Source organism: Zonotrichia albicollis, chromosome 17 (assembly GCF_047830755.1).
Source record: "Zonotrichia albicollis isolate bZonAlb1 chromosome 17, bZonAlb1.hap1, whole genome shotgun sequence".
Taxonomy (NCBI): domain Eukaryota; kingdom Metazoa; phylum Chordata; class Aves; order Passeriformes; family Passerellidae; genus Zonotrichia; species Zonotrichia albicollis.
The window spans coordinates 5,682,933-5,703,162 of NC_133835.1; the positions used below are offsets into that span (position 1 = coordinate 5,682,933).

The following is a 20,230-nucleotide window of genomic DNA, read 5'->3' on the forward strand; positions in this document are numbered from 1 at the left end:
GGGAGCGAGGGGAGCAGAAGGAGCTCTTGGAACAAGCTGTGCCGTGTGTCCCTGGACAGCTCGGGGTGAGCTGGAGCCTGTGCACAGAGCAGTGAAGCAATGCTGGTGTGGGCTGCAGGAGTGGTGTAGCTACATCAGCTTTGTGCTGGGGATGGATTGCTCAGTGAGCCAGTGGGGCTGATCAGCTTCTCTTCCTGGGCTGGAGTGAGCTGTGCCAGAGCTGGTGAGGGTGTTCTGTGCTCTCCTTTGCCGTAAGGTGTTGATGCGTCTTCAGGGCTTGACCATGAACTCATGATCGGGCTGAGTCCTCTGTGGTTCCCATAAAGTGCATGGAGTTAATATAATAGTGCCAAGCACAGAGCAGGCACAAGAGTTAATGCTTGCAGTCCATACCTGCCTTTTGACTTGACTTTGTCGTGACACTTTATCTCTTTGTGCATCTGCAAAATGAGGATGGGTGGCAGCAGGTATCACCTTTCTGCATGATTGGAGAGAAATGGGGAAGGGATTGGAGAGATATGGGAAAGGAGAGTCTAGGAAACAGGTTGACACAAGTGGGTGAGGCTTCCAGGGATGAGGAGGTGGTTTGTCTGATGGGGTAACCAATTGCTTCCTCTCTACTTAATTATTGTTGCCATCAATGTGGAGACCCAACAGCTGAAATACATATTTGATTTTGTGAGTGGGACTTAAGTAGACAGAAAATCAAATTGGAGCCAAGAACTAGCCTGAAGGCAGGCACATCCTAATGCAAAAAAAATTTTAAAGGGATTTGAGCATTCCCTGTGGCACAGCTTCCTTGTCCCGCTGCTGCTGATGCAGCATGGACTGGTTTCCCCCAATTTCCAGGAGACCAAAGAAATAAAATACTGTTCTGTCAAAACCAAAGTGCCTCTGGGCAGCAGATGAGGGTTTGGAGCTCTCTATCTTTTATTGGTTTTATTTTTTTTTCCCTTTTCCATCCTGCATTTTCTCTTAAAGAAATTGTCATTGAGGGAGGGAAGAAGGCAAACAAAAGTTGACTTTTGTTAAGCGGTGGAGACTTGGCAGTTGTGTGGAGGTCATGGTGCTCAGTCAGTGTCAGCCTCCATTCCCCAGAGTTGTATCCTGTAATGTATTTATTTATCATTACAGACGGCCAAAATTTTTTTTTCCCCTTTCAGTTTGTTCTGTCCAAGGCCGCAGGGTTCCGACAGAGATCAACAGCATTCCCGCAGTGATGAAGCAGCTCGTCAAAAGCTGAATTAGATGTTAAATCTTTCTGAAGTGGGGAGGAGGAGGAAGGAGGGGAATCACATTGTGCTAAGAATTTATCATGTGTTGTTTCCTGTGAGATAATGTATAGGAGAAGATTTGTTATGGTGCAAGTTTCAAACTGCTGTTTCAGGGCTACAGTGTCTGCCAAGCTTATGATGTATTTGATCTTTTTTGAAAGTCCTTCTTTTCCTTTGCTACCTTTTAAGCAGACTGTTTTCCAGGTAGGTAAACACTTGAAATGCTTCATCTACCAAAACATGTACAGGTAAGCACCACAATTTGCATGGATAAGAGGAATAAGCAGAAACAAGCTAGATTAAACTGTGAGGCTCCAGCTCTGGACAGAAGGTTGGGTGCTCAAGTCATCCTGAGTTTTGCAGCAGTTGGATATGTTAGACAAGCTGTGCAGGTGTGCCTTCTTGTGGAAACCTATGAATTTTGGTACAAACCTTGAGGAAAGCAAGGCCTTGATTTGCAAAGGTGCTGCAAAATGTGCCCAGCATTACTTAAAGCCCAAAGAATCAACAGCCTGATGGTGCTTCTGAAAGCATTTACTGAGCCATTCTGCATCAGTGACTATCTCTTACAGTGCAGGTCACTTTCTTGAGCCTGTACACCTGTAACCTGGTGGAAATACCCTTTATATTTTTTCTTTCCTCATGCTCCTTTTATCCTCAGAAGGACAGGGCTAAGACTGATTTATGTGTTCTGATATAATAGTGTTTGCTCTTTGCAGTTGTTGAAAAGGTAGTTAATGTCTCTTATTAATGGACTCTAAAATGCACCCCTTTTAATCTAAATTGAGAGGGGGAATGTGTCCAAAAGATTTTTCTCTCTGAATAAGTACATTGGTGTAAGAATATTTGGAGTAAAATTGCAGCTTTGTTGCAATTCCTCAATAAAATGTCAAGTGCAATGATAGATAAACGGACAATCCCAAAGTTTACTCAATATTGTTTTGTTCCCAGTATCTAGGTCAAGATATTTCTGGTTTGTTTGAATCAGAGTTTCTACAGGTCTTAAATAACACTGTTAACATTATGAGTGGTTTAGTTATCAGGCAGGAAGGAAGCTTATTGATCAGCAGGAAAAGCACTGTGTGCATATGAGCCATCTCTTCCTGCCTGGCTTTAATGAATCTGAAATCCAACATCAGACTTGGAAAGTCCCTTGTGCTGAGGGGTGTGGGAAGGAAGCTTGTAATGCACCTTCCTCCTGCCTCAGCTGCTTGCCTGGTCTTTACCAGAAGCACCTGAATTACCTTTAATGAAACTTGTCCATAAAGCAATCCTGAAAGTGTGATCTACTTTGCTTAGGAGCGAGTGAGGTACAAGGGGAAGTCAAAAATTCACCCACTGCTGAATGAATTTGGGCCCTGACTTTGGGTTTGAACCCATTTTTTGTACTATCAAAGCGTTGGTTTGGCCTTTGGACTGGATGAATGTGCTTTTTAGATGCTGGCTCCCTCCTGAATAACCACATGGGGAAAACACATGACTGGTTTAAGCCACCAGCAGACACCAAAAGTGTCAAGGGTGAATAACGATATTGTCGCTACAACCTCTAACTTCATCCAGGGTTTGGGACCCCAATCAGCATCTCAGGTTGCTCAATTTGAGTACAAGGAACTTGGAGGTAAAATCCAGGAAAAAAATGTTCTGCCTTTTCTAGGCTGTTCTAAAAGGAGCTTTAGTCCATCCTTCCTTTTAGGGGTTTGTGATATTGCCAAAGAAGTTCAGGGTAACCTGTCTTTGCTCAAAGCAGAAGAGTACATAAGTTGTGACATCATCTTTCTTAAGAATGTCTTCCATCTTTCGCATTATATTATTTACAGAACATAGGGCAGTAGCAGGAATCCCTGAGTGAGCATCATCATCAAGAGATGAAAGAAAATCATGGTGTTTCCTCTGCCCATTTACTCCCTGAAACTTGAACCCTGCTTGTGAAAGCAGCAAGGCTTTGACAGGAGGAGAGGTGAAGAGCAGGATCTTTCTGGGGTACGGCAAGTGTTAATTTGAAGCCCTCTGGCTGAGCAGTGGAATTTCTGCAGGAGTTCAGGATCTGCTGAGTAACTCAGTGAAGCAGCAGGGGCATTGCTGTGGTGTGGTTTGGCTCAGAGGAGCCCCAGCAGCAGGTTCTGGGAGGAGCACACCCACCTGGGAGTGCTTGGTACTCACCTGCAGCTCCTGCAAGGCACTGGGGGAGATGAACACCTGTTTGTGGAGCCCAAGCAGAGCTGGGCTGAGCTTGGTGTGCAGCCCAGCTCAGGTGGGGACATGCCCAGATGCTGAGCTGCTCAGGGAGCACTGCAGATGGAAACAAGGATGCATAAAGGGTTGGGAATGGGGAAAATCTCCTGTTCCAATGAAGGCAGCCACAGGGCAGGTTGTGCAAAGTGGCTGGGCTGCTCTGACGTTCACCCCTGCCAAAAGGGAGAAATCTCTCTGTACCACCCAGCTCTTGGTGGAGCTCTGCTGGACCAGTTCACCACACTGGTGCAGCAGTTGGGAGTTTTCAGAGCAAGTATCTCATGGGACTTTATCCTGCCAGGTGTTTGCAGAAGGCCACAATGAAGCAGAAAAATGAATCCTCCTCTGCCAAGCAGCTTTATTTACCATGTGTTCCTCTTTGCAGTTTCTGAAGGATCTGGAAGGAATTACCAGTGACAGTTGTGAGGGGGATGTACTCCAGCTTGGCGGGGTTGGTTTGTGCTTTGTTTCCACATTGCCTCTTCCTAGCAAAGTGGATGTGCTAGTGGCATCCCCGGATTTCTTGAGCTCTCATGCTGACTCTGGTAAGTGTGTAGAAAGGTAATTATGAGTGTCATACAGGAAATAGCAGTTCAGGGGGTTTTTTTTGTTTCGAATCTGTGTTTCAGGCTGGAAATTGCCTCTGTAGCCCACTTGGATAGGAGTGTTGTATTGCTTTTCCTGGTTCTTTATTTGTTCCATATTCCTTTCTGTTGTATCAAGTTGCCCAGCTTGTGCTTTTGGGCAGAATCTGGTGTCCTGCCTGTGACACTGCAGGTCACACAGCAAAGTCTCCCAGGAAAAGAGTGTAACTGTCACAAGGATGTGCTTCCAGTGCACAGAAAAGAAATCCAATAGAAAAGTGACATGATAAAAGACAAGCTGTGTTAAACAAAGATGTTTTGTGTGTATCACACCCAGACATGGTGTATTTCATAGTACAGCAGAGCACACTTCATCAGAATCCCAGGGAAGAAGCAGACCTGCTAAAAGAATAACAGTTTAGTGCCAGGGAAATTATGCATTTAATAGATCTCCGCTGGATTTTGTAGAGATTTGCAGCTACACTCAGCCTTGGCTAAAATGTGATGGCAACATGTTGTAGAAGCCAGTTCCTCCTCAGGGCTTCCTGTTACAACAATGGAGCTGTAAATGGTGTTATGGAAGTGGCAAGTGTCAGGAGGCAGCAGGATGTCATTTCAGTTGGGAGGTGCTTTTCATTAACTGGCCTGTTCAAATGCTGAGCTGTCCAGGAGAAAATCCTGTCAGGTTGCTTTTCAGATGCTTGGAGGGAGGAAGTTTGACTGTGCTCTCAATGCCTTGTTGCGCTGGATCCTGATCCTGATCCAAATCTACTCTGGCCAGAGCAGAGCCTCAGGGACAGAGTTTTTCTCCTGCATGCAGCCTCCCCTCTCTCCTGGCAGCTGCTGATGGGATGCAGCTCTTTCTGAGAGGCAGGATGGATGGAAGGGGCAGGCTTGTTGGGCTTTAACCTGTCTCCTACTGGCAATTCTTGTCCAAGAGAAACCTCTGCTCAATGTATTGAACAGAAACCTTTCCAAAATTTGACAGCTTTGAATGAAAAAACATAGACATGGTGTTTTGGTTTTGAAAAATATCACCTACAGCATGTCAGAGTGACAACTGTTTGCAACCTTTTGGGCACTTCCTTTCTGCAGCATTTAAAAGAGTAAAGAGCTCATCCTCTGTCACTTTTGTGAAGGGATGTCTCTAGGAGAACTGAGACTGTCTCTGAAGAGACCAAGCTGTCACTAAAAGGTTTGTGAATTCTGACTACATTCTGACTACATTCTACTCCTTTCTGAGGAGAAAAGGCAATTTTATAAAGGTATGTCTCACTCCTCTGTCCCTGCCTTCCCACATGTACCTGTCCACACTCCAAAAGGAGACAAAGGAAGGAGGATGCTAGGTGGGACAGTGGATGGTGGGACAGCGGATGGTGCTCTTGGCTGATGCCAACAGCAGAAGGACACAACCTGGTCTGTCAAGACAATCTGACTTGTGGTAGAAAATCTTAATGGATTCATATTGATTTAGGCTTCAAAGTCCATAAGTTGGTTTTCTCTTCCACATTCTACTCTTTGAGTGATAACTTGACTATTTTCTGGCTGTGGAAGGAGGAGCTGGTTGAATGAAACTGCTTCACAATGTATGAGTGGGAGAAGTCCCTGTGCCAGGGGTGGCTGGGGTCAGGGGCAGCCTGAGGAGGGGAGCACTGGGCAGGGTGGGCTGTGGGTGCTCTCTGTGCCCATGGGGTGCTGAGGGGGAGTTTCCACGCCCAGCAGTCCTGCCCTGTGTCTGCAGCCTTGCTGGGGAGGCTAAAATAGCTCTTGGCATCAAGTCCTGGATCTTGGAACCTCTTTGCTTAATAGATTGCTCTGTCTCCCTAGTGATAGTGCTGCAGCTGCAAGCCACAGAGGCATTTTGGCTGAAGTCCTCTTGGTTTAAAGGAGAGAATACTGGCTAGATCTGCTCAGCAGCAGCATGACTGAGTGCTCCCTTTCCACCCTGGCCTGGGAGAGTCCCAATTCTCCTAACCTGAGGGACACATCCCTTCATGTCCCAGGCTCTGGAGATGAGAGAAACAGTGTCTGCAAAAGCATTTGGTTTATATAGAAAGATTTGAGGTCTCTGCCCAAGGGGCTTTTTTGTGCCTTTTTTTTCCTTTTGAAAGTTACTAAGTTTATTTTTGTCTGTTTGAGTTGGCCTGGTTTTTTTAATATATGGTAAAGGTGGCTAGAGTCCTGCATAGACACTTTTTTATATTTCATATAAACCTAAACAAATACATTAAATAAAGGTCCTTTCACCTCCAACTTGATGGTTCAAATCCAATCGTGCTTGGGAACAGAAATGTTCAAGCAGTAAAAATAAAACATCTCCTGATTTATGAATAGAAGTGTCAAGCTTTGACTTGCTGTGATTACTGGCATCACATTATTTGTGAACATTCAGACAACTGCCAGAAATCCACGAAACACATTTGTGAATCCCAGAAGTTTCATAAACTCCAGCCTGAGTGGTTATTTGCTTTCTGGTGGATAAGTGGGCTGGCTGGAGTTGTGTTACGAGGCCAACTAACTAATGCTCCGGTCTCATAGTAATAATAATGAGTGCAAAACTCTTGTTCCTGTTGCACAGCAGAAGGTGGCAATTCTGCTCCAGTTTACACCAGACAATTGCCATTTTGCCATTTGCTCTGGGGAGATGTTGGTACTGGTTTGAGAAAGCCAAGGAAGAGGGGATACAACTTGACTTTCAAACCTCACATTGTTTGCTGGGGCAGCTCTTGGGGGGGGGGAAATCAGTTATTTGCTTCAAGGATGAATTGTTCTACTGGAGAAACCACAGCAATGGCAATGCCAGGTAATGCTTGCAGAGAACAGGAGGTGATGGGAAATGAGCTGTGGTTCAGGGCTCTGTGCAAGGCAGAACACATCAGCAACTCTGTATTTTTACCAGTGTTCAAATGCCGTAAAAAACATGGGAATTCAGCAAATCCATATGGATTTCACACCAGGAGAAGAGATGCCACAATTAAAGCCTCAATTCAAGGCATAGCTATGCTAAGATAACTCTCTCCCCAGCAGCCCCTGCCATATACCTATTTCCAAAGGCAACGAGTGAATCCCAGGCTGTGGGAATCTTGGCTCAAAACAATGGCAAGACAAGGCCTAGAGCATTGCAGGGCTACTCTAAGACTAATTGTACATGATATTTTGAACATCTTTTAAGTGTTCTTTTCCTTTATGTGAGTCTTTATGTTCTCTCACTGCTTTCTCTCCATCTGCAGAAAGTAAAATTTAGAAAAGGTTATTATAGCAGCTTTGTCACAATATATGGTACCTGCTTGGGGAAGTGACAGGATAGGGACAGCATGGCATAGTTTGCTTCTGCAACCACTCTGCATATGTGGGACTTTAAAACATTATTTGCAGTTTCTGTTGGTATTGTAAATAATAGATCAGGTCCACAATTTATTCGCTGAAAGTTCCAGCAGATGCGGTGCAATTAACAGACTGTAATCATTAGGTTTTGGAGAGAGGGCGACATATCAATTTTTAACTGTTTTTTCCTCTTAGAAACACATCCAAGTAGTGCTGCCTCCAGAGGGATATGCACATGGATGAATGCACTTTGTGCATGCCATTTTATATACATTCTCACTTTGCTTTCCAAGTATTAACATGTGTAAATCCCTTTGGCATGTGCAGATACGTGCAAGTGGGCTGTGCATCCATAGCATTTATTTGCATATGGAAGAAAGCATATGTGGGACTGTGTGCACTGAGTTACACTTGCACTGAAGCCCTTTGAGGGTTTGACCTTACAAAGTATCTCTCCAAACCTGCAACTCAGCGAGATTTGGTTCCTTTTGCCTCCAAAATAAAGGCAGGATGACTTTTTGGAGGAATCACAATGTTATTTTAGGAAATAAATCCTTTGAGGTGTATAGCTCAGTTGCCTTCCCTTTAATAGAGGAACATGAAAACCACAAAGGTGGAGAAACCAGTCTTGGTGGACAAATACAGGTGTAGCTCAGTGGTGCAGGTGTTGAGCTGGTACCAAGTGAGTTCAGGTAATTACTGCTGGGGAGATTGTTCTTTCTGCCCACACAATCCTGTGGCTGCAGCACGACACCACAAACTCTTTGCTGCTGTGGGTCTCATCTGCTCAACAAACTTGTCCAACAAGTTGATTTGGCTCTCAGGGTCTTAAATCAGGAGGGAGAGTGTGGAACTGTGGTGCCCATTCCCCACAGTAATGCAGGACATTACTGCAATGGCCCAGCAAGGTTATCCAGGACCATAATTATAATTAACTTCTGGAAATATTAATGCATGCATTTGAGTTTTGAAGGTGGTTGAAATAGAGAAAAAAAGTTTTGAGAACTGCTTTTCCTTTATGTTTTAGGAGGGCTTCTAATGATTTCATCCAGTAGCTCCTAACTTCTGCCAATAGTTCCATTCTTTGTACATGGATGTAAAGATGATTACAATATCTGAGACAATATCTCCTTGAAATGCCAGTTAAAACTTGGGAATTTTTACCAGGGAAGCTGGTGAGACTCTTTTGGAAAACTGTTGGGTTCTCTACCTCTAAACACCTACCACTGATTACTGAAATTTTTTATTTTTTTTTTTATGATAACTAAATGAGAGTATACCTGACTTCCCCAATGTAGGCGGTCTTGCCCACCTGGACTTTTTTTTCTCTTCCTGTGGAGAAATTGAATGTTTCATTCTGTGTCTTACAGAGGCTCTAATTCAGGTTCACTGCTGTTATATCACTTTATTTAAGGACAGTGCAGGAGGCAGGAATCTGAACTGCCTGCCTGATGCTTAAGGAGGTGAATAATGACTTGGAGAAGGCCTTGTGTGTATCTTTTGATCTTTGGGCTTCAGACACCCCTTCACCCATAATTAACTTGTGTGTTGACTGATCACCTGAGTGATCAAGGGAGACTCAGCATGTCAGTGGAAACCAGGGAACTATTACTCCATGGCAAAACAGCAATCAAGCCAGCTCCTCTATGATACAAATCAGATACCTGCAAGAACAAGTCACGTAATGGCAAGCTGTACTGGAGATGGATGATATCCTAAATCATTATCTTCCATAGCATCAATTATGTTTACAGGGTAAGCCCATGCTATCTTCATGGCAAGCCCTGCATCCAGATAGCAGCAGCAGCAACAACAGAAATTAAAATTACAGCATGAATTTCGGGAGGGGCAGTGCACTATGCACGACTGGCTAATAAATCAAGACCATCTGTGGATTAGATGGAGGGCAATGGGAATGGTTATCATTCTGTTGTATAAAATGCACAGCTTAGGCTCTATAGATCATTTAAAATATATATGAATTTGAAATCAGCCAAAAGATATGTCAGGCATTTTTCTTCTTAGAATTATGGCATGTTTTTAAAGCCTAAGTGCTTTTCAGTACAAATTTTAGCATGTTTTGCATTCAAATGCAACATCTACTCCACGTGTGAAGCCTTTGCACACAGTGCCTGTAAAAGTGGAGGGAATCACTGGATTTATAGGTTCCTTTGCACATTCTGTCAAAGTCAGTTCTGCCTAATGGAGCCCATGGAACGGGAAAGGCTTTCTTGCACAACTTTCCATGAGAGATAATGTTTGCTGCCTGGCACATTGCAACGCCTAAACAAAGACTCAAAATAAGTTTGTGTTAAAAGAAGGAACCTCAGCTAGGAAGGGATTAAGTTAATAGCATTTTCTGTAATGTCTTTATCAGCATTTCTGTGGCCAGTTTGTGACAATAAACAGGGGGAAAAAAGCTCATGTTTGAGATGGAAGTAAATTTCAGGCTGATATGAGTGATGTACCTCATAACCAGTTATAATTAGAAGGGAGGCTTCTTGCAGCGCCGCTCCTCTATAAATCACAGCAGATATTACCCCAACTTGTACAACAACTATGAAATATGCTGGGAAATTTGAAACTCATGAAAAATAGGTTCTTTTGTTGTAATTTCATTCTCAGAAAAGCTCTCATTTGATACAGGCTTACTTTTTTTTTTCTACTGGTTTCTTAAAACTAAGGTAGCGAGCCTCAATTTCCTAGAAAACTGTTAAAATTTAAATTTAATAAAGTCTTTTTTTTTTCTTATAACCACAGTTTGTGCAAGATGAAAGCATTGCATCTTTTGCTATACAGAGTCTTTACTTGGAAGAGTCTATCAAAAAAACTCAAGCAAAAGTTTTCTATAGTACAAGCTTCTTATTAAACACAATTTTACACTGAAGAAGTCAGAAACACAGATTGACAGCTAATAGTTGTGTATTTTCCTCTTCTCTTCTGACAGAGTCAGCTTTGACCTGACTGGGTGCTCACCTGCATTATTTCAGGTGTGACCATGGAAACTCCACAGGGAAGAAGGTCTTGCTGGCTTCATGCCTAAAAACAAAATAAAAATCAAGTAAGATTCCTCGAGTTTTTCTCTTGCACTAAGGTCTAAGTCCTTTTCTTATTTTATTTTTAAGAGAAAACGAGTTTATTTTAGAAATGTGTTCTCTGAAAACTTGTGAACCATTCAGGACTGTTGGCATGGCAGGGCTGTAGCTGCTTCTATTGATCCTAATTTAAAGCTATAATTGCAAATAAAAACATCATTATATCCCCCCAGCTACTTTAATTGAAAGGATTGATTCACAGGGGCAAAGCTTGATAAGAACTTCTGTATGGGCCAAGTGCTTATGGCCATTTTAACTCCTTAATTTTGGCATGGCCTGGGTTTGTTCTTGTGTGGAAGAATGTCACAGACATTGGGGAGAAGCATTCATTCTTCTGCTCTACTCATTTCTCCACTTGAAATAAAGCAGAGGACCCACACAGGGCTCTGTGGGCAGCAGGAGGGTCCCTGGCTTGGCCTCCCAGGTGTCAGACTCACCTGGAGAAGCCTCCTGTACATGCAGGTGTCCCTGATATGTTCCCTAGCTTTGTGAAAAAAAGGTTTACACTGTGGCTGGCTGTGACAAGAGTGAGTTGTCATTGCTCAAAGGAATGTTTTCTGTCAGGCTGGGTTCAAACATGTGGGACACGCTCAGCTGCTTCAAAATAAATTAGCTTTTTTTAAAGAATTAGGCACAACTCTTGCTTGTTAGGTGAAATTATCAGTTGTTTTGTCTCTCAGAGGTAAACAAAGAGCTGAGGGAGTCTCAGTTTCTCAGTCTTATGACCTTATGGTCACTGTCCAAAATACCAGCAGTGACGTTCCACGCTGGAGAACTGAGAAGAAGAAAAGCAGATACTCAGCAGGGTTAGCCCAGTGTCTTTCCAAGTAATCCCTTATTTTTACAAAACATTTCCATATGGGAAACTCTATCACTGAGCAGATGCACTGAGAACAGTGTGGCCAGTGCTTTGTGTAGATTCTGATAAGGGCTGCTGAATACCCAGAACTGTTGAGAGGCTTCAGCAGAGCTGCCCTGCACATCTAAATGTAAAACTGATGCCTGGGGCTGAAAATTGATCTGTAACGTTAAACTCCAACCACAGAATGGGCATCACCATTTGGAAGGGAAGCAGATAACTGGTATTAGCTCATCTGGTAAAGATGAGTAGCTGGACAGGGTCTGAAGAATTCTTGCAGATATGAAACCCTCACCCTGAACTTTGTGGAAAATTGGTTCAAAACACAAATTTTCAGCAGATACTTATTTATGTAATGTGCCTGAGATGTAACCCTGAATCTAAATCCTTTTTTGCGGGGCAGAGTGGAGATCTGGCTCTCCACTGACCCTGCAGGACAGCCTGTCTGCAGTTCACTAATCCTAGAAAGCAGACAAATATGCTCTTAAGAAATAACCCTCGTTTTTCTCTTCTCTTTTCCCTTGCCTTTTTTTTTCTCTGTCTCTTTTTCTCTCTCCCTCTTTCTTTCTCTTTCTCTTCTTTTCTTTTCTTGTTTTTTTTTAAGGGAAAATTTGTTGCAATAATACAAACCCATCATGCACTCTCTGGTTACAGCTGAGTGACACTACATCAGCAGCAGAATATGTACAAATTAAACTGTAACAACGCACCAAGGAGAGGCACAGCAATATCATAAAAATTATCCACAGTACAATATGACTAATGTTGTGTGAAATGCATTCATTGGCCAAATGATGTCTAGGTGTATCTTAAGGAGTTATGCTGATGGAGATAATGGTTATAGAACAGAGATAAAGGAGGGAAAGGCGAGTGAAAGACAAAAGGTTGCAGCAAGGGCAGCCTGGCTGGGGAGGAGGCTCCAGCAGGTGAGTTTGAACAGGAGAGCTGAGTTTCCCTGGAATGTAGAAGGATGTGAGAAGAGCTCAGTGGCACCTTTCCTCCTCCCAAGTCTGCTGTGGAGGTGTGCTGCTGTTTCAGGCACACACACACATTCCTGTGCTCCTTCTCACCTCCTTTTATGTGGACTCGTTGGGAACATTTATCTAGAAATGCAAGCTGCATATCTGTTAAATGTTCTCTAGCTCTGTTGCTAATAGAAATGCCTTTGTTTTCCCTTTCTAGATACAAAAAAGAGCCCCAAAAATCCAAAGAGAAGGGCCTGATTTTATTAGCATGTCCAAAACCATAGCCAGAGGATGGCTAGAGTAAACACATCAATAAGGTGCACTCAGAAGTCATCATCTCATTTCTTCAACTGAGAGTCTTTGTGAAATGAGTGAACGTTTTGCCTGTATAAGAAACTTGGATATTGATAAGTGAATGTGATGTTCGTTTTTGTTAAACACAGATTTAGAAGAACAATCTGTCCAGGGACCCATTGTGCCATCATGCTTATCCAGAGATGTTTATCTAGACATGAACATTCTGTTTTCAAAGCAATTTAGGGATTACCTAAGTAAATCCTATTTTACATCTAAATTGCATTTTCCAAAACATCTCAGGTGAGCCCCTACCTCACTGAGTGTCTCTTAAAAACCTAAGTGCTTTTTAAAATCATCAAACTGGTCAGCAAAGTGGACTTGCCTGATATAAAATCAATCTCTGTGCAGTTGGTTGCTGGAGATCAGGGCCTAGTCTCAGGTCCACAGCCTCTCAAATTACTAGAAAAATTGAGTATTTTCATGGTATTCCTGATTATTTGTTACCTGGTTGGTTACAAAGACAGAGCCTAGGCCAAAATCATGCAACAGTTGTTGTTTCTGATGTGTGGGAGCCGTGTTAGCCAGGTTTTTTTTCCTCATTTATTGATATGTACAAGGATGGGAGGTAGACCCAGCCAAAAATGCTGGGATCCAGCTATTTTCAAAGTCCTAAGATATCCAGAATGGGGAGTTAATTTTGTCTCCTAGTGAAGATAGGGGGTCCCCATGGAACATTTCAATGGGAGGCAAAGCTCTCCACAGACATGGAGTGTGCTGGACTGAGCATTTCTGTTCTGCTTCAAAGGCAGAGGAGGAGGGAGCGATGCGATAAAATCAGTGTTTGCAGCCCTAAACCTGACTTGGATCTGGGGGTTCTTTTTGAACCTTACAAAGCTTTTTCTCCAGCCAACCACCTTCACTCGGCCCTGAGCACGTGCCAGGAATTCCCTAGCAAAGGAAGCTGCCAAAACCCAGGCAGTTGTGATAACTCTCTGCTATCACATCCATAAAGCCTCAGCCAAGGCTGCTCTTCCCCCAGGCGAGCAGGGGCACGGCGTGGCCAGAGAGGAACATCTTCACCCTACAGCCCATGCTCTGATATTTTATTTTATTCCTTCTCAGTGCTGCAACTTTGGGTTTTTACAGGGCTGCGATGGCTCTATGCAGAAGAATTTCTGAATTGCCTCTTCATTTGGGAAGCAAACTTCAGCCATGTCTAGGGGCAGGAAAGCGCCCCTGACAGGAGGGTGTGCAGTCACACAGCAAGCTCAATCTTGAGTAGGGGGAGAGGCACTCTGGGACCCAGGCTGGTTTATATCTCAGCTGATTCTCCTCTTTCTCTCTTCCCTATCCCCTTAATAGCTTGACAGGAGAAATATAGGGAAGATACATCCATCTGATTAACAGTGCCGGGGGCTGGGGATGGATGACAGGGAAAGGGAGCGCAGCGTGGCTACCAGCCAAGTTCCAGCAAGAAACAGAATATCTGGCTTCCTCTAATCTCTGGAGGAAAATTAAGTTACAAAAACCTTTAGTGGAAACTTTGCATACATTCAGTACCATTGCTATGCCTGACAGAAAAAAAAAACCCCAAAACTCTGATATATTATTTAGTTTATGGTTATGGAATTAAAGGCGCAATCTTTCCCACCAGGAATAAAGAACAAAAAAATCCCTCTTGAAAACTAAAGACAAAACCCCATGAAACCCCTTAAATGTTTTGTGCTGTCAGAGTTCTTGAGAAATTCTCCTTTCTGTGTTAATGGAGGGTTGTGTGAATTGAGTGAAGACGTCTGAACATCTTCCCAATGAATTTCTGCACTTACATGTAGATCCCTTCTTGTTTTCCGAGCCATTTCCTCTGCCTCCTGCAGGAGCAGTGAAGAAAAGGAGAAGGTGGAGGTGGGGAAAAGGCTCCAAATTGCCCTAGGAAAGGGCTTAGGTTGCTCCTGCCCCCACTGAGCCCGAGAACCAAGGCCATTGCCTTGCTGTTCATCAGAAATGTGTATTACACACAGGGAGGAATTCCTCCCCCTCCTCCATGTCTGTCATTAGTGTGTTGATGAAAAATAGTGAAGTTTGAGTTTAAAAAAATAGGTTAGGTGTTAAGTGAGCAACAAGTTGGGACCTGTGCATATGAGAGAGAGTGCTGATTAAAATTTACTAGCCTATTTATTGACTGTTACATCTAAAGCAGTTGGAGCAACCATGATGAAAGTATTACTTACATGTTACTCAGCTTTATGAGAGGGGGAAAAAAGAAGCTAGAATGGCTGGTTAGAACTTTTCTTCGTTAAGATTTACAGTATGTTGATATATGTGCAAAGTGCAATTTTTTTTCATGTCAGAAACATGACCCAAGGCTCTGAACAGCCATTGCCTGGCTCAGCACCATGCCTTGCCCTGGCTGGCTGTGCTCTCCTATTGCTGGCTATCCAGGCTAGGGGGAATCTGGCTCTGCATACTCCAAGAGGAGAAAGCACAGATGCATTTTGCAGTGTTTCCCTCCACCTTGCTGCAAGCAGCTCACTCCCAACCTTCCTCATGTGATTCCTTCGCCAGCCTTGTCTGAAGGGAACATTTTCCATGCAGAGGAACATAAGAGCTGTGTTTACATGCCATTTCCCTTCTGAGAGCTTTATTTCTCTTCAGCCTCAGGGACCTCAGCACCAGCCAAATCTCAATATGGGGCTGAAATTGTACACGGGCTGTCCCCAGCCGTGGGACAGAGGGGTGTGTTTGTGCAAGTGCGCACGTGTGTTGTGTGCGCACAAAAACAGATGTGTGCCCTCCAGAATAAATGAGGCTATTCAGAGTGTCACAAAATGCACAATTTATGGCCAGTTTCAGCAATTAGTCAGACCAAAGGAGTGAGGTGGGTCAGCATTAAAAACCCTCGCTGTTTTGTTTACTTTAAAAAAGCAACGGGGAGTTCCAGCTGATGAGCAAAGATACTGAGAAAGGGTAATTAAAAAGAAACAATCTTTGATGTTTCTCTTATTACAGTTTCTCCTCAATTTGTTGTGCTTCCCTTACCTGGTCTTGAGAAAAGAGCTGCTGCTTTCTTTTGGTGTGGGGGTGGCTGCACAGGCAGCTCTGCAGCAGGAATTCACCATTTGCTTCCTGCCAGGCTCTTACACCTTGCAGAGAATTCAGGTTCTTCCTGCAGAAGTGCTGGCACCTAGCAGAAATCCTAGGTATCAGCCTACAGGGCCATCCACTTGTGTGAATTTTTTTGTTGAGCTAATGGGAAAAAAAGTTCTCCTGAAAAATATTGATAGCTTCTAAAATACTCCACCAGCCTAAGAGTCGCTTAAACTGTGTAAATTAAACCTTGTGCATGACTTGCCCCCATAGTTCACCACCTCTGTTAGTATAAATATTCTGTTCCATTTGAAAATAGTATTTTTTCTTCTACTCAGGTCTCAGTTCTTCTGCTTCCAACACTTTATTTTGTGCCCCAGTCAATAAGATTACAGGTTTCACATATGTTGTTACAAGCTCCTGAGCAACCCAAATCTTTGTGCTGTATGGAAGGTTTTTAAGTTCAGGTTGTACAGTAAGAAGGTAAACTTTGCAGGACTTTTAGTTTTTCCTGGCCCATGGACATCCTTTTCCGATTTGTACATCATGAGTGCGCTCAATTGCAATGTGGTGAAGCTGGCTGCTGCTCATGGATGCTCTTTCATTTGTGGGGATGACAATGAAAGATGAAAAGTGCAGCAGAATGGTTGGGAGTTATTTAATCAAAATCTTTCAATGAAAGAAAAGATATTTTAATATGTGGTTTGATTCACTGCAAATTTTTGGCAGTAGATGGGGCCCTTACTGTAATAAAATTCCATCGAGTTGGGAAGTCTCTTGGAGGTGGTGCCCAGATGCAGCGCGTTGGAGCTGACTCCTGGAACATCATCCCTGACCTAACTCAGGCTCTTTGTTGTCTCCATGTTACTTCTCGTGAGGAAAAAACAAAAGGTGGGAAAGGGGAAACAAAGTTCTTATACCTCTGTGCCCCAGCTTTTCACTGCCCTCTGTCCTAGTGCTTTCTTTTAGTGTCTTTCTTTCCAAAAAGCTGCAAACCCACGGGCTCCTTGCTTCTGTTCCTGCTGACCACACTCAGGAAGAGCACTCAGTCTGAGCTCAAGGATGAGCAGGAAGGGGAAAATCACCCCTGGAACAGGATGGGGCAGAGCCAGAACCTCACCTTCTGCCACGGCACTGTGAATTCAACATTTCACTCCAGCAAACCCACATTTCCTGGCAGTGCTGGGCTGGCCTGGAATCCAGACCTGCTCTGCTCTAGGTAGAGCCATTATCCTAAAGTGCTTTTATTGATCTGTTGACTTTCTGTCTCCCTCCTTCTCATCCTCTCTTCACCCTGCCAGCCTCTTAGAGACTCATCTCTTGTCTCATACAACCAAGGTATTTTAAGGGGTGAACATGATTGTGAAGTCACATTAGACAAACTATATCTGATCAGTAAAACCAGCTATCCCCTGAATGATATCTAAAGAAGGACCTGTCTACATTTACAAATCAGTTCCTCTTTCTCTTCCTCTCTTATTTTTCTCCCTCTATGTCCTGGTGTTCTTCAAAGAATCAATTTCCAGGTCTCATCCATCTCCTTTGTAGCAGCCTATCCCCCAAAGTGGCAATGCCATATTGTCATGCTTTATTTTCAGTTGGTTAAAGAGACCTATGGTAGTAAATCCATATCTGTGCTGTGATATCCAGCAGCATTAAAGGCTGAAATTTAAAGACAGGCCTGAAAGACTTAGCAGTTGATGCCTGTAGAAAGCCAAGAAGAGCTGTGTGCCTTACTGGAAATTTCAGGCACAACGCGTTAGAGTGCAATGTATTACAGTGACCTGAGCTGCAAATCCTTCTGAGATGGAGATAAAGGGAGAAAGAATAATACTGGAGATAATGTTAACAGCACTGTGTGTTACCAAATACTATGAAGAGGCTTGAAGTTGGTTATCTCTTTCTCATTTCTTATTATTTCTTATTTCAGTGTTCATAATTTCTCAGGTTTGTGAAAAATAGCAATTCCTTTCTAATGATATTGCTCATTAACTAATTGGATAAAGTATGGGCATTTAGTCAAAGGTCTGAAAAATACACAGGTAAATACAGAACAGCTAAAAAAGGCTAAATTTGATTATAGAAGTGCATTAACTTTCTAAAAATGTACAGTGCAATGTCTTTCATAGTGCTGAGTACATCATTGTTCATGAATGCAGTATTTGAAAAACAAAGTTATAAAGATAGCTTTTAGTCAGGTAAGCATAAATATGCACACATGCTTTATAATGTACTCTAATTTTTAATGTTGAAACAACATAAAAGCATATTTGAGTAAAAAAAAAGACATTTACATTGAACTCTTTTGATGGGCTGGATAGTACTACAGTGAAAATAGTGTGTGTGTTTTCATTGGGAAATATTAATGAGATCAAGGACAAAAACTTCTATAGTCACATCCCTTTTCCACTTTATTCATATCAGCATTACTTTTCTATTAATGGAAATTCACAGAAAAGAAGATTAATTTGCTCTAGCCAGTAGTTGCCTGTGAATTATTGAAATTCTCCTCCCAAGTGTAGCTACAGCTCCTGTAAGCCAGGAACAGAACAGCCCTGCATGTCTCAAGTGAGCAGTTGTGCAGGACCTGTCCTGGATCATGCCTGGTGCTGTGGTCAGTAATCAAAGTGGAGGGTTTGAAAGCAGCCTGCTGGCTGAAATATGTTCATCTAAAGAATTCAGCAAAAAAATCTGAATTTAGTGAAATGTGGAGGGGAAAAAATTAAAACCTGTTTCCATATTACTGAAGAAATGAGAAAAAAAGTTGGTGATAACCTTCTCAGACCAAGGGATGGCCACTTATGGACACACGGGAGTGAACTTTGATTAATTTTAGGATTTGTGTGATGAGAAGCAGTTCACATTTCAGTGCATTGCAGATAACTTAGCTAATTCCAACACTGTGTTAGTAACAAACTTTCCTTCTGAAATTATAGACAAGGAAAAGGGAATGGGAGTCCTGGGGGGGACACAATCCCTTGGCAAGCACCCCTATGTCATTATTTACCTTTTTGGAGAATCTACAGCAGGACCACAGCCACAGCCTGATGTGCACTGAGCTGCATCTCTGGGGGGTGAACAGCAAATGCTTTGTGTCCTGCACCGAGCTGGAGGTGAGAGCCAGAGCTGTCTTTCCTCCCAGACAATAGCTTGCATTGATGCTGCTGATGGCAGAAATCATAACCCAGAGTACTCTGAGCTAGGCACAAACCTGCATTGCCCTATCAAAACTTACAGATTTTGAAGCAATATGTTTTGGAGGAGATATGTTTGCCCAATTCTATAGACATCTTGATCAAAAAAGCATTGGCTCAGCCTGTGAGATGCTCCTGACTGCTGCTATATATACATTGTGAAGTTTGTCTGTGTTTCAAAACCTAATTGCTCAGTGAAACTACCTGAGTAAACTGGTTTCAGAGCCAGAAAAGGCTCATAACCATGCTTGTCTGGTAAGAGATCATGCAAAGATAAAGCTGATGTTCATTCTGAAAGGTAAATATGCCTTTTTACAGGGCAAGGTGAGGTTGTGGTCTTTCCTCCTGGCAGATGCTATCAGGACAAGCTGCGAAGTGGGATGTCTGAAACAGATCAAGACGATTTTCTAAACACCAGTACACAAGTAAGTGCTGTAAGTAATTTGCAAGCTAGAGAAGGTGAGCCAAAAATCACTCCCTGAGACATACACGAGTGAGCAGAATTATGTGAAACTCTGCCTCTTTTGACAGCAACACTGAATATGGACAAAGTGCATTTTGTGATGTGGCACTGTTGAGCATGAGCCTGCTGGCATTCAGGAGCTCAGAGCTGATCTGCTGGGGAAATCCTTTACCAACAGCACTGCTGTCCTTGTGGCCTTTGCATAAAGGAACTGTCCTATGTATTAGAATGCAGTGTGTTGAATTAGGGGTGAAGGCAGTCCCAGGGAAGAGGATTATGAACTGGGAGCTCCCTGGCTGTCTCCAGTGAGTATCTGCACACCTGGTCTGCAGGACAGCAGGTAAAGCAAAAGGAAGAAGGAAGGGAAATATTCTCTGGTAATTCAGGAAGAGGAGAGCAGCAGAAGGAGCCCCATGCACCTTTCAGCAGAACAGTTGTGAGCTGTAGGTGTGAATCCCACAGCAGCCCGTTGTCATTAAGCATCCTGTAAGGTGAGGAGGGGGGTAAGCACTGCAATAAGCTCATCAGCAGCATCTGAACCAACTCTTGGCCCCCTCTGGATACCCTTTGGAAATCTTCAGCGTGTTTTGTGTTTGTTTAGGAGCCAGAAACAAATGCTGGCAGATGCAAAGGTGTGAAATGTTGGCCAGCCCATCCCTGGGTGCCCTACAAGGCACTGGAGGGAGGATTGCTCTAAGTGGATGATGAGCTCAGCTCAGAGGCTGTTAAGTTAAAGCTTATTACCCTCATTAAGAGATGTGTGTAATGTGGTTTTGGGCTTCTGATATGGTAAAACCAACATTTTCCAAATGTTCCAGTGTCCTGTCTGTTAATGCTTGCAGGGGAATTCAGTTTCTGT

General features: G+C 43.2%; 1 long non-coding RNA gene across 6 annotated transcripts in view; it reads left to right on the forward strand.

The window, feature by feature from the left end:
• The first annotated feature begins 1,293 nt into the window (after positions 1-1,293).
• The window catches only part of LOC102073192 (uncharacterized), a 159,419-nt gene continuing 140,482 nt past the window's right edge, over positions 1,294-20,230 (forward strand). For 5 of the 6 annotated variants that reach the window (XR_012583012.1, XR_012583017.1, XR_012583013.1 and 2 more), the window contains exons 1-4: positions 1,294-3,254; positions 3,892-4,051; positions 10,362-10,475; positions 19,227-19,333. This is a non-coding gene — a long non-coding RNA (uncharacterized LOC102073192). The remainder of the gene's footprint in view (positions 3,255-3,891; positions 4,052-10,361; positions 10,476-19,226; positions 19,334-20,230) is intronic. The other variant, XR_012583016.1, reaches the window with a different exon arrangement.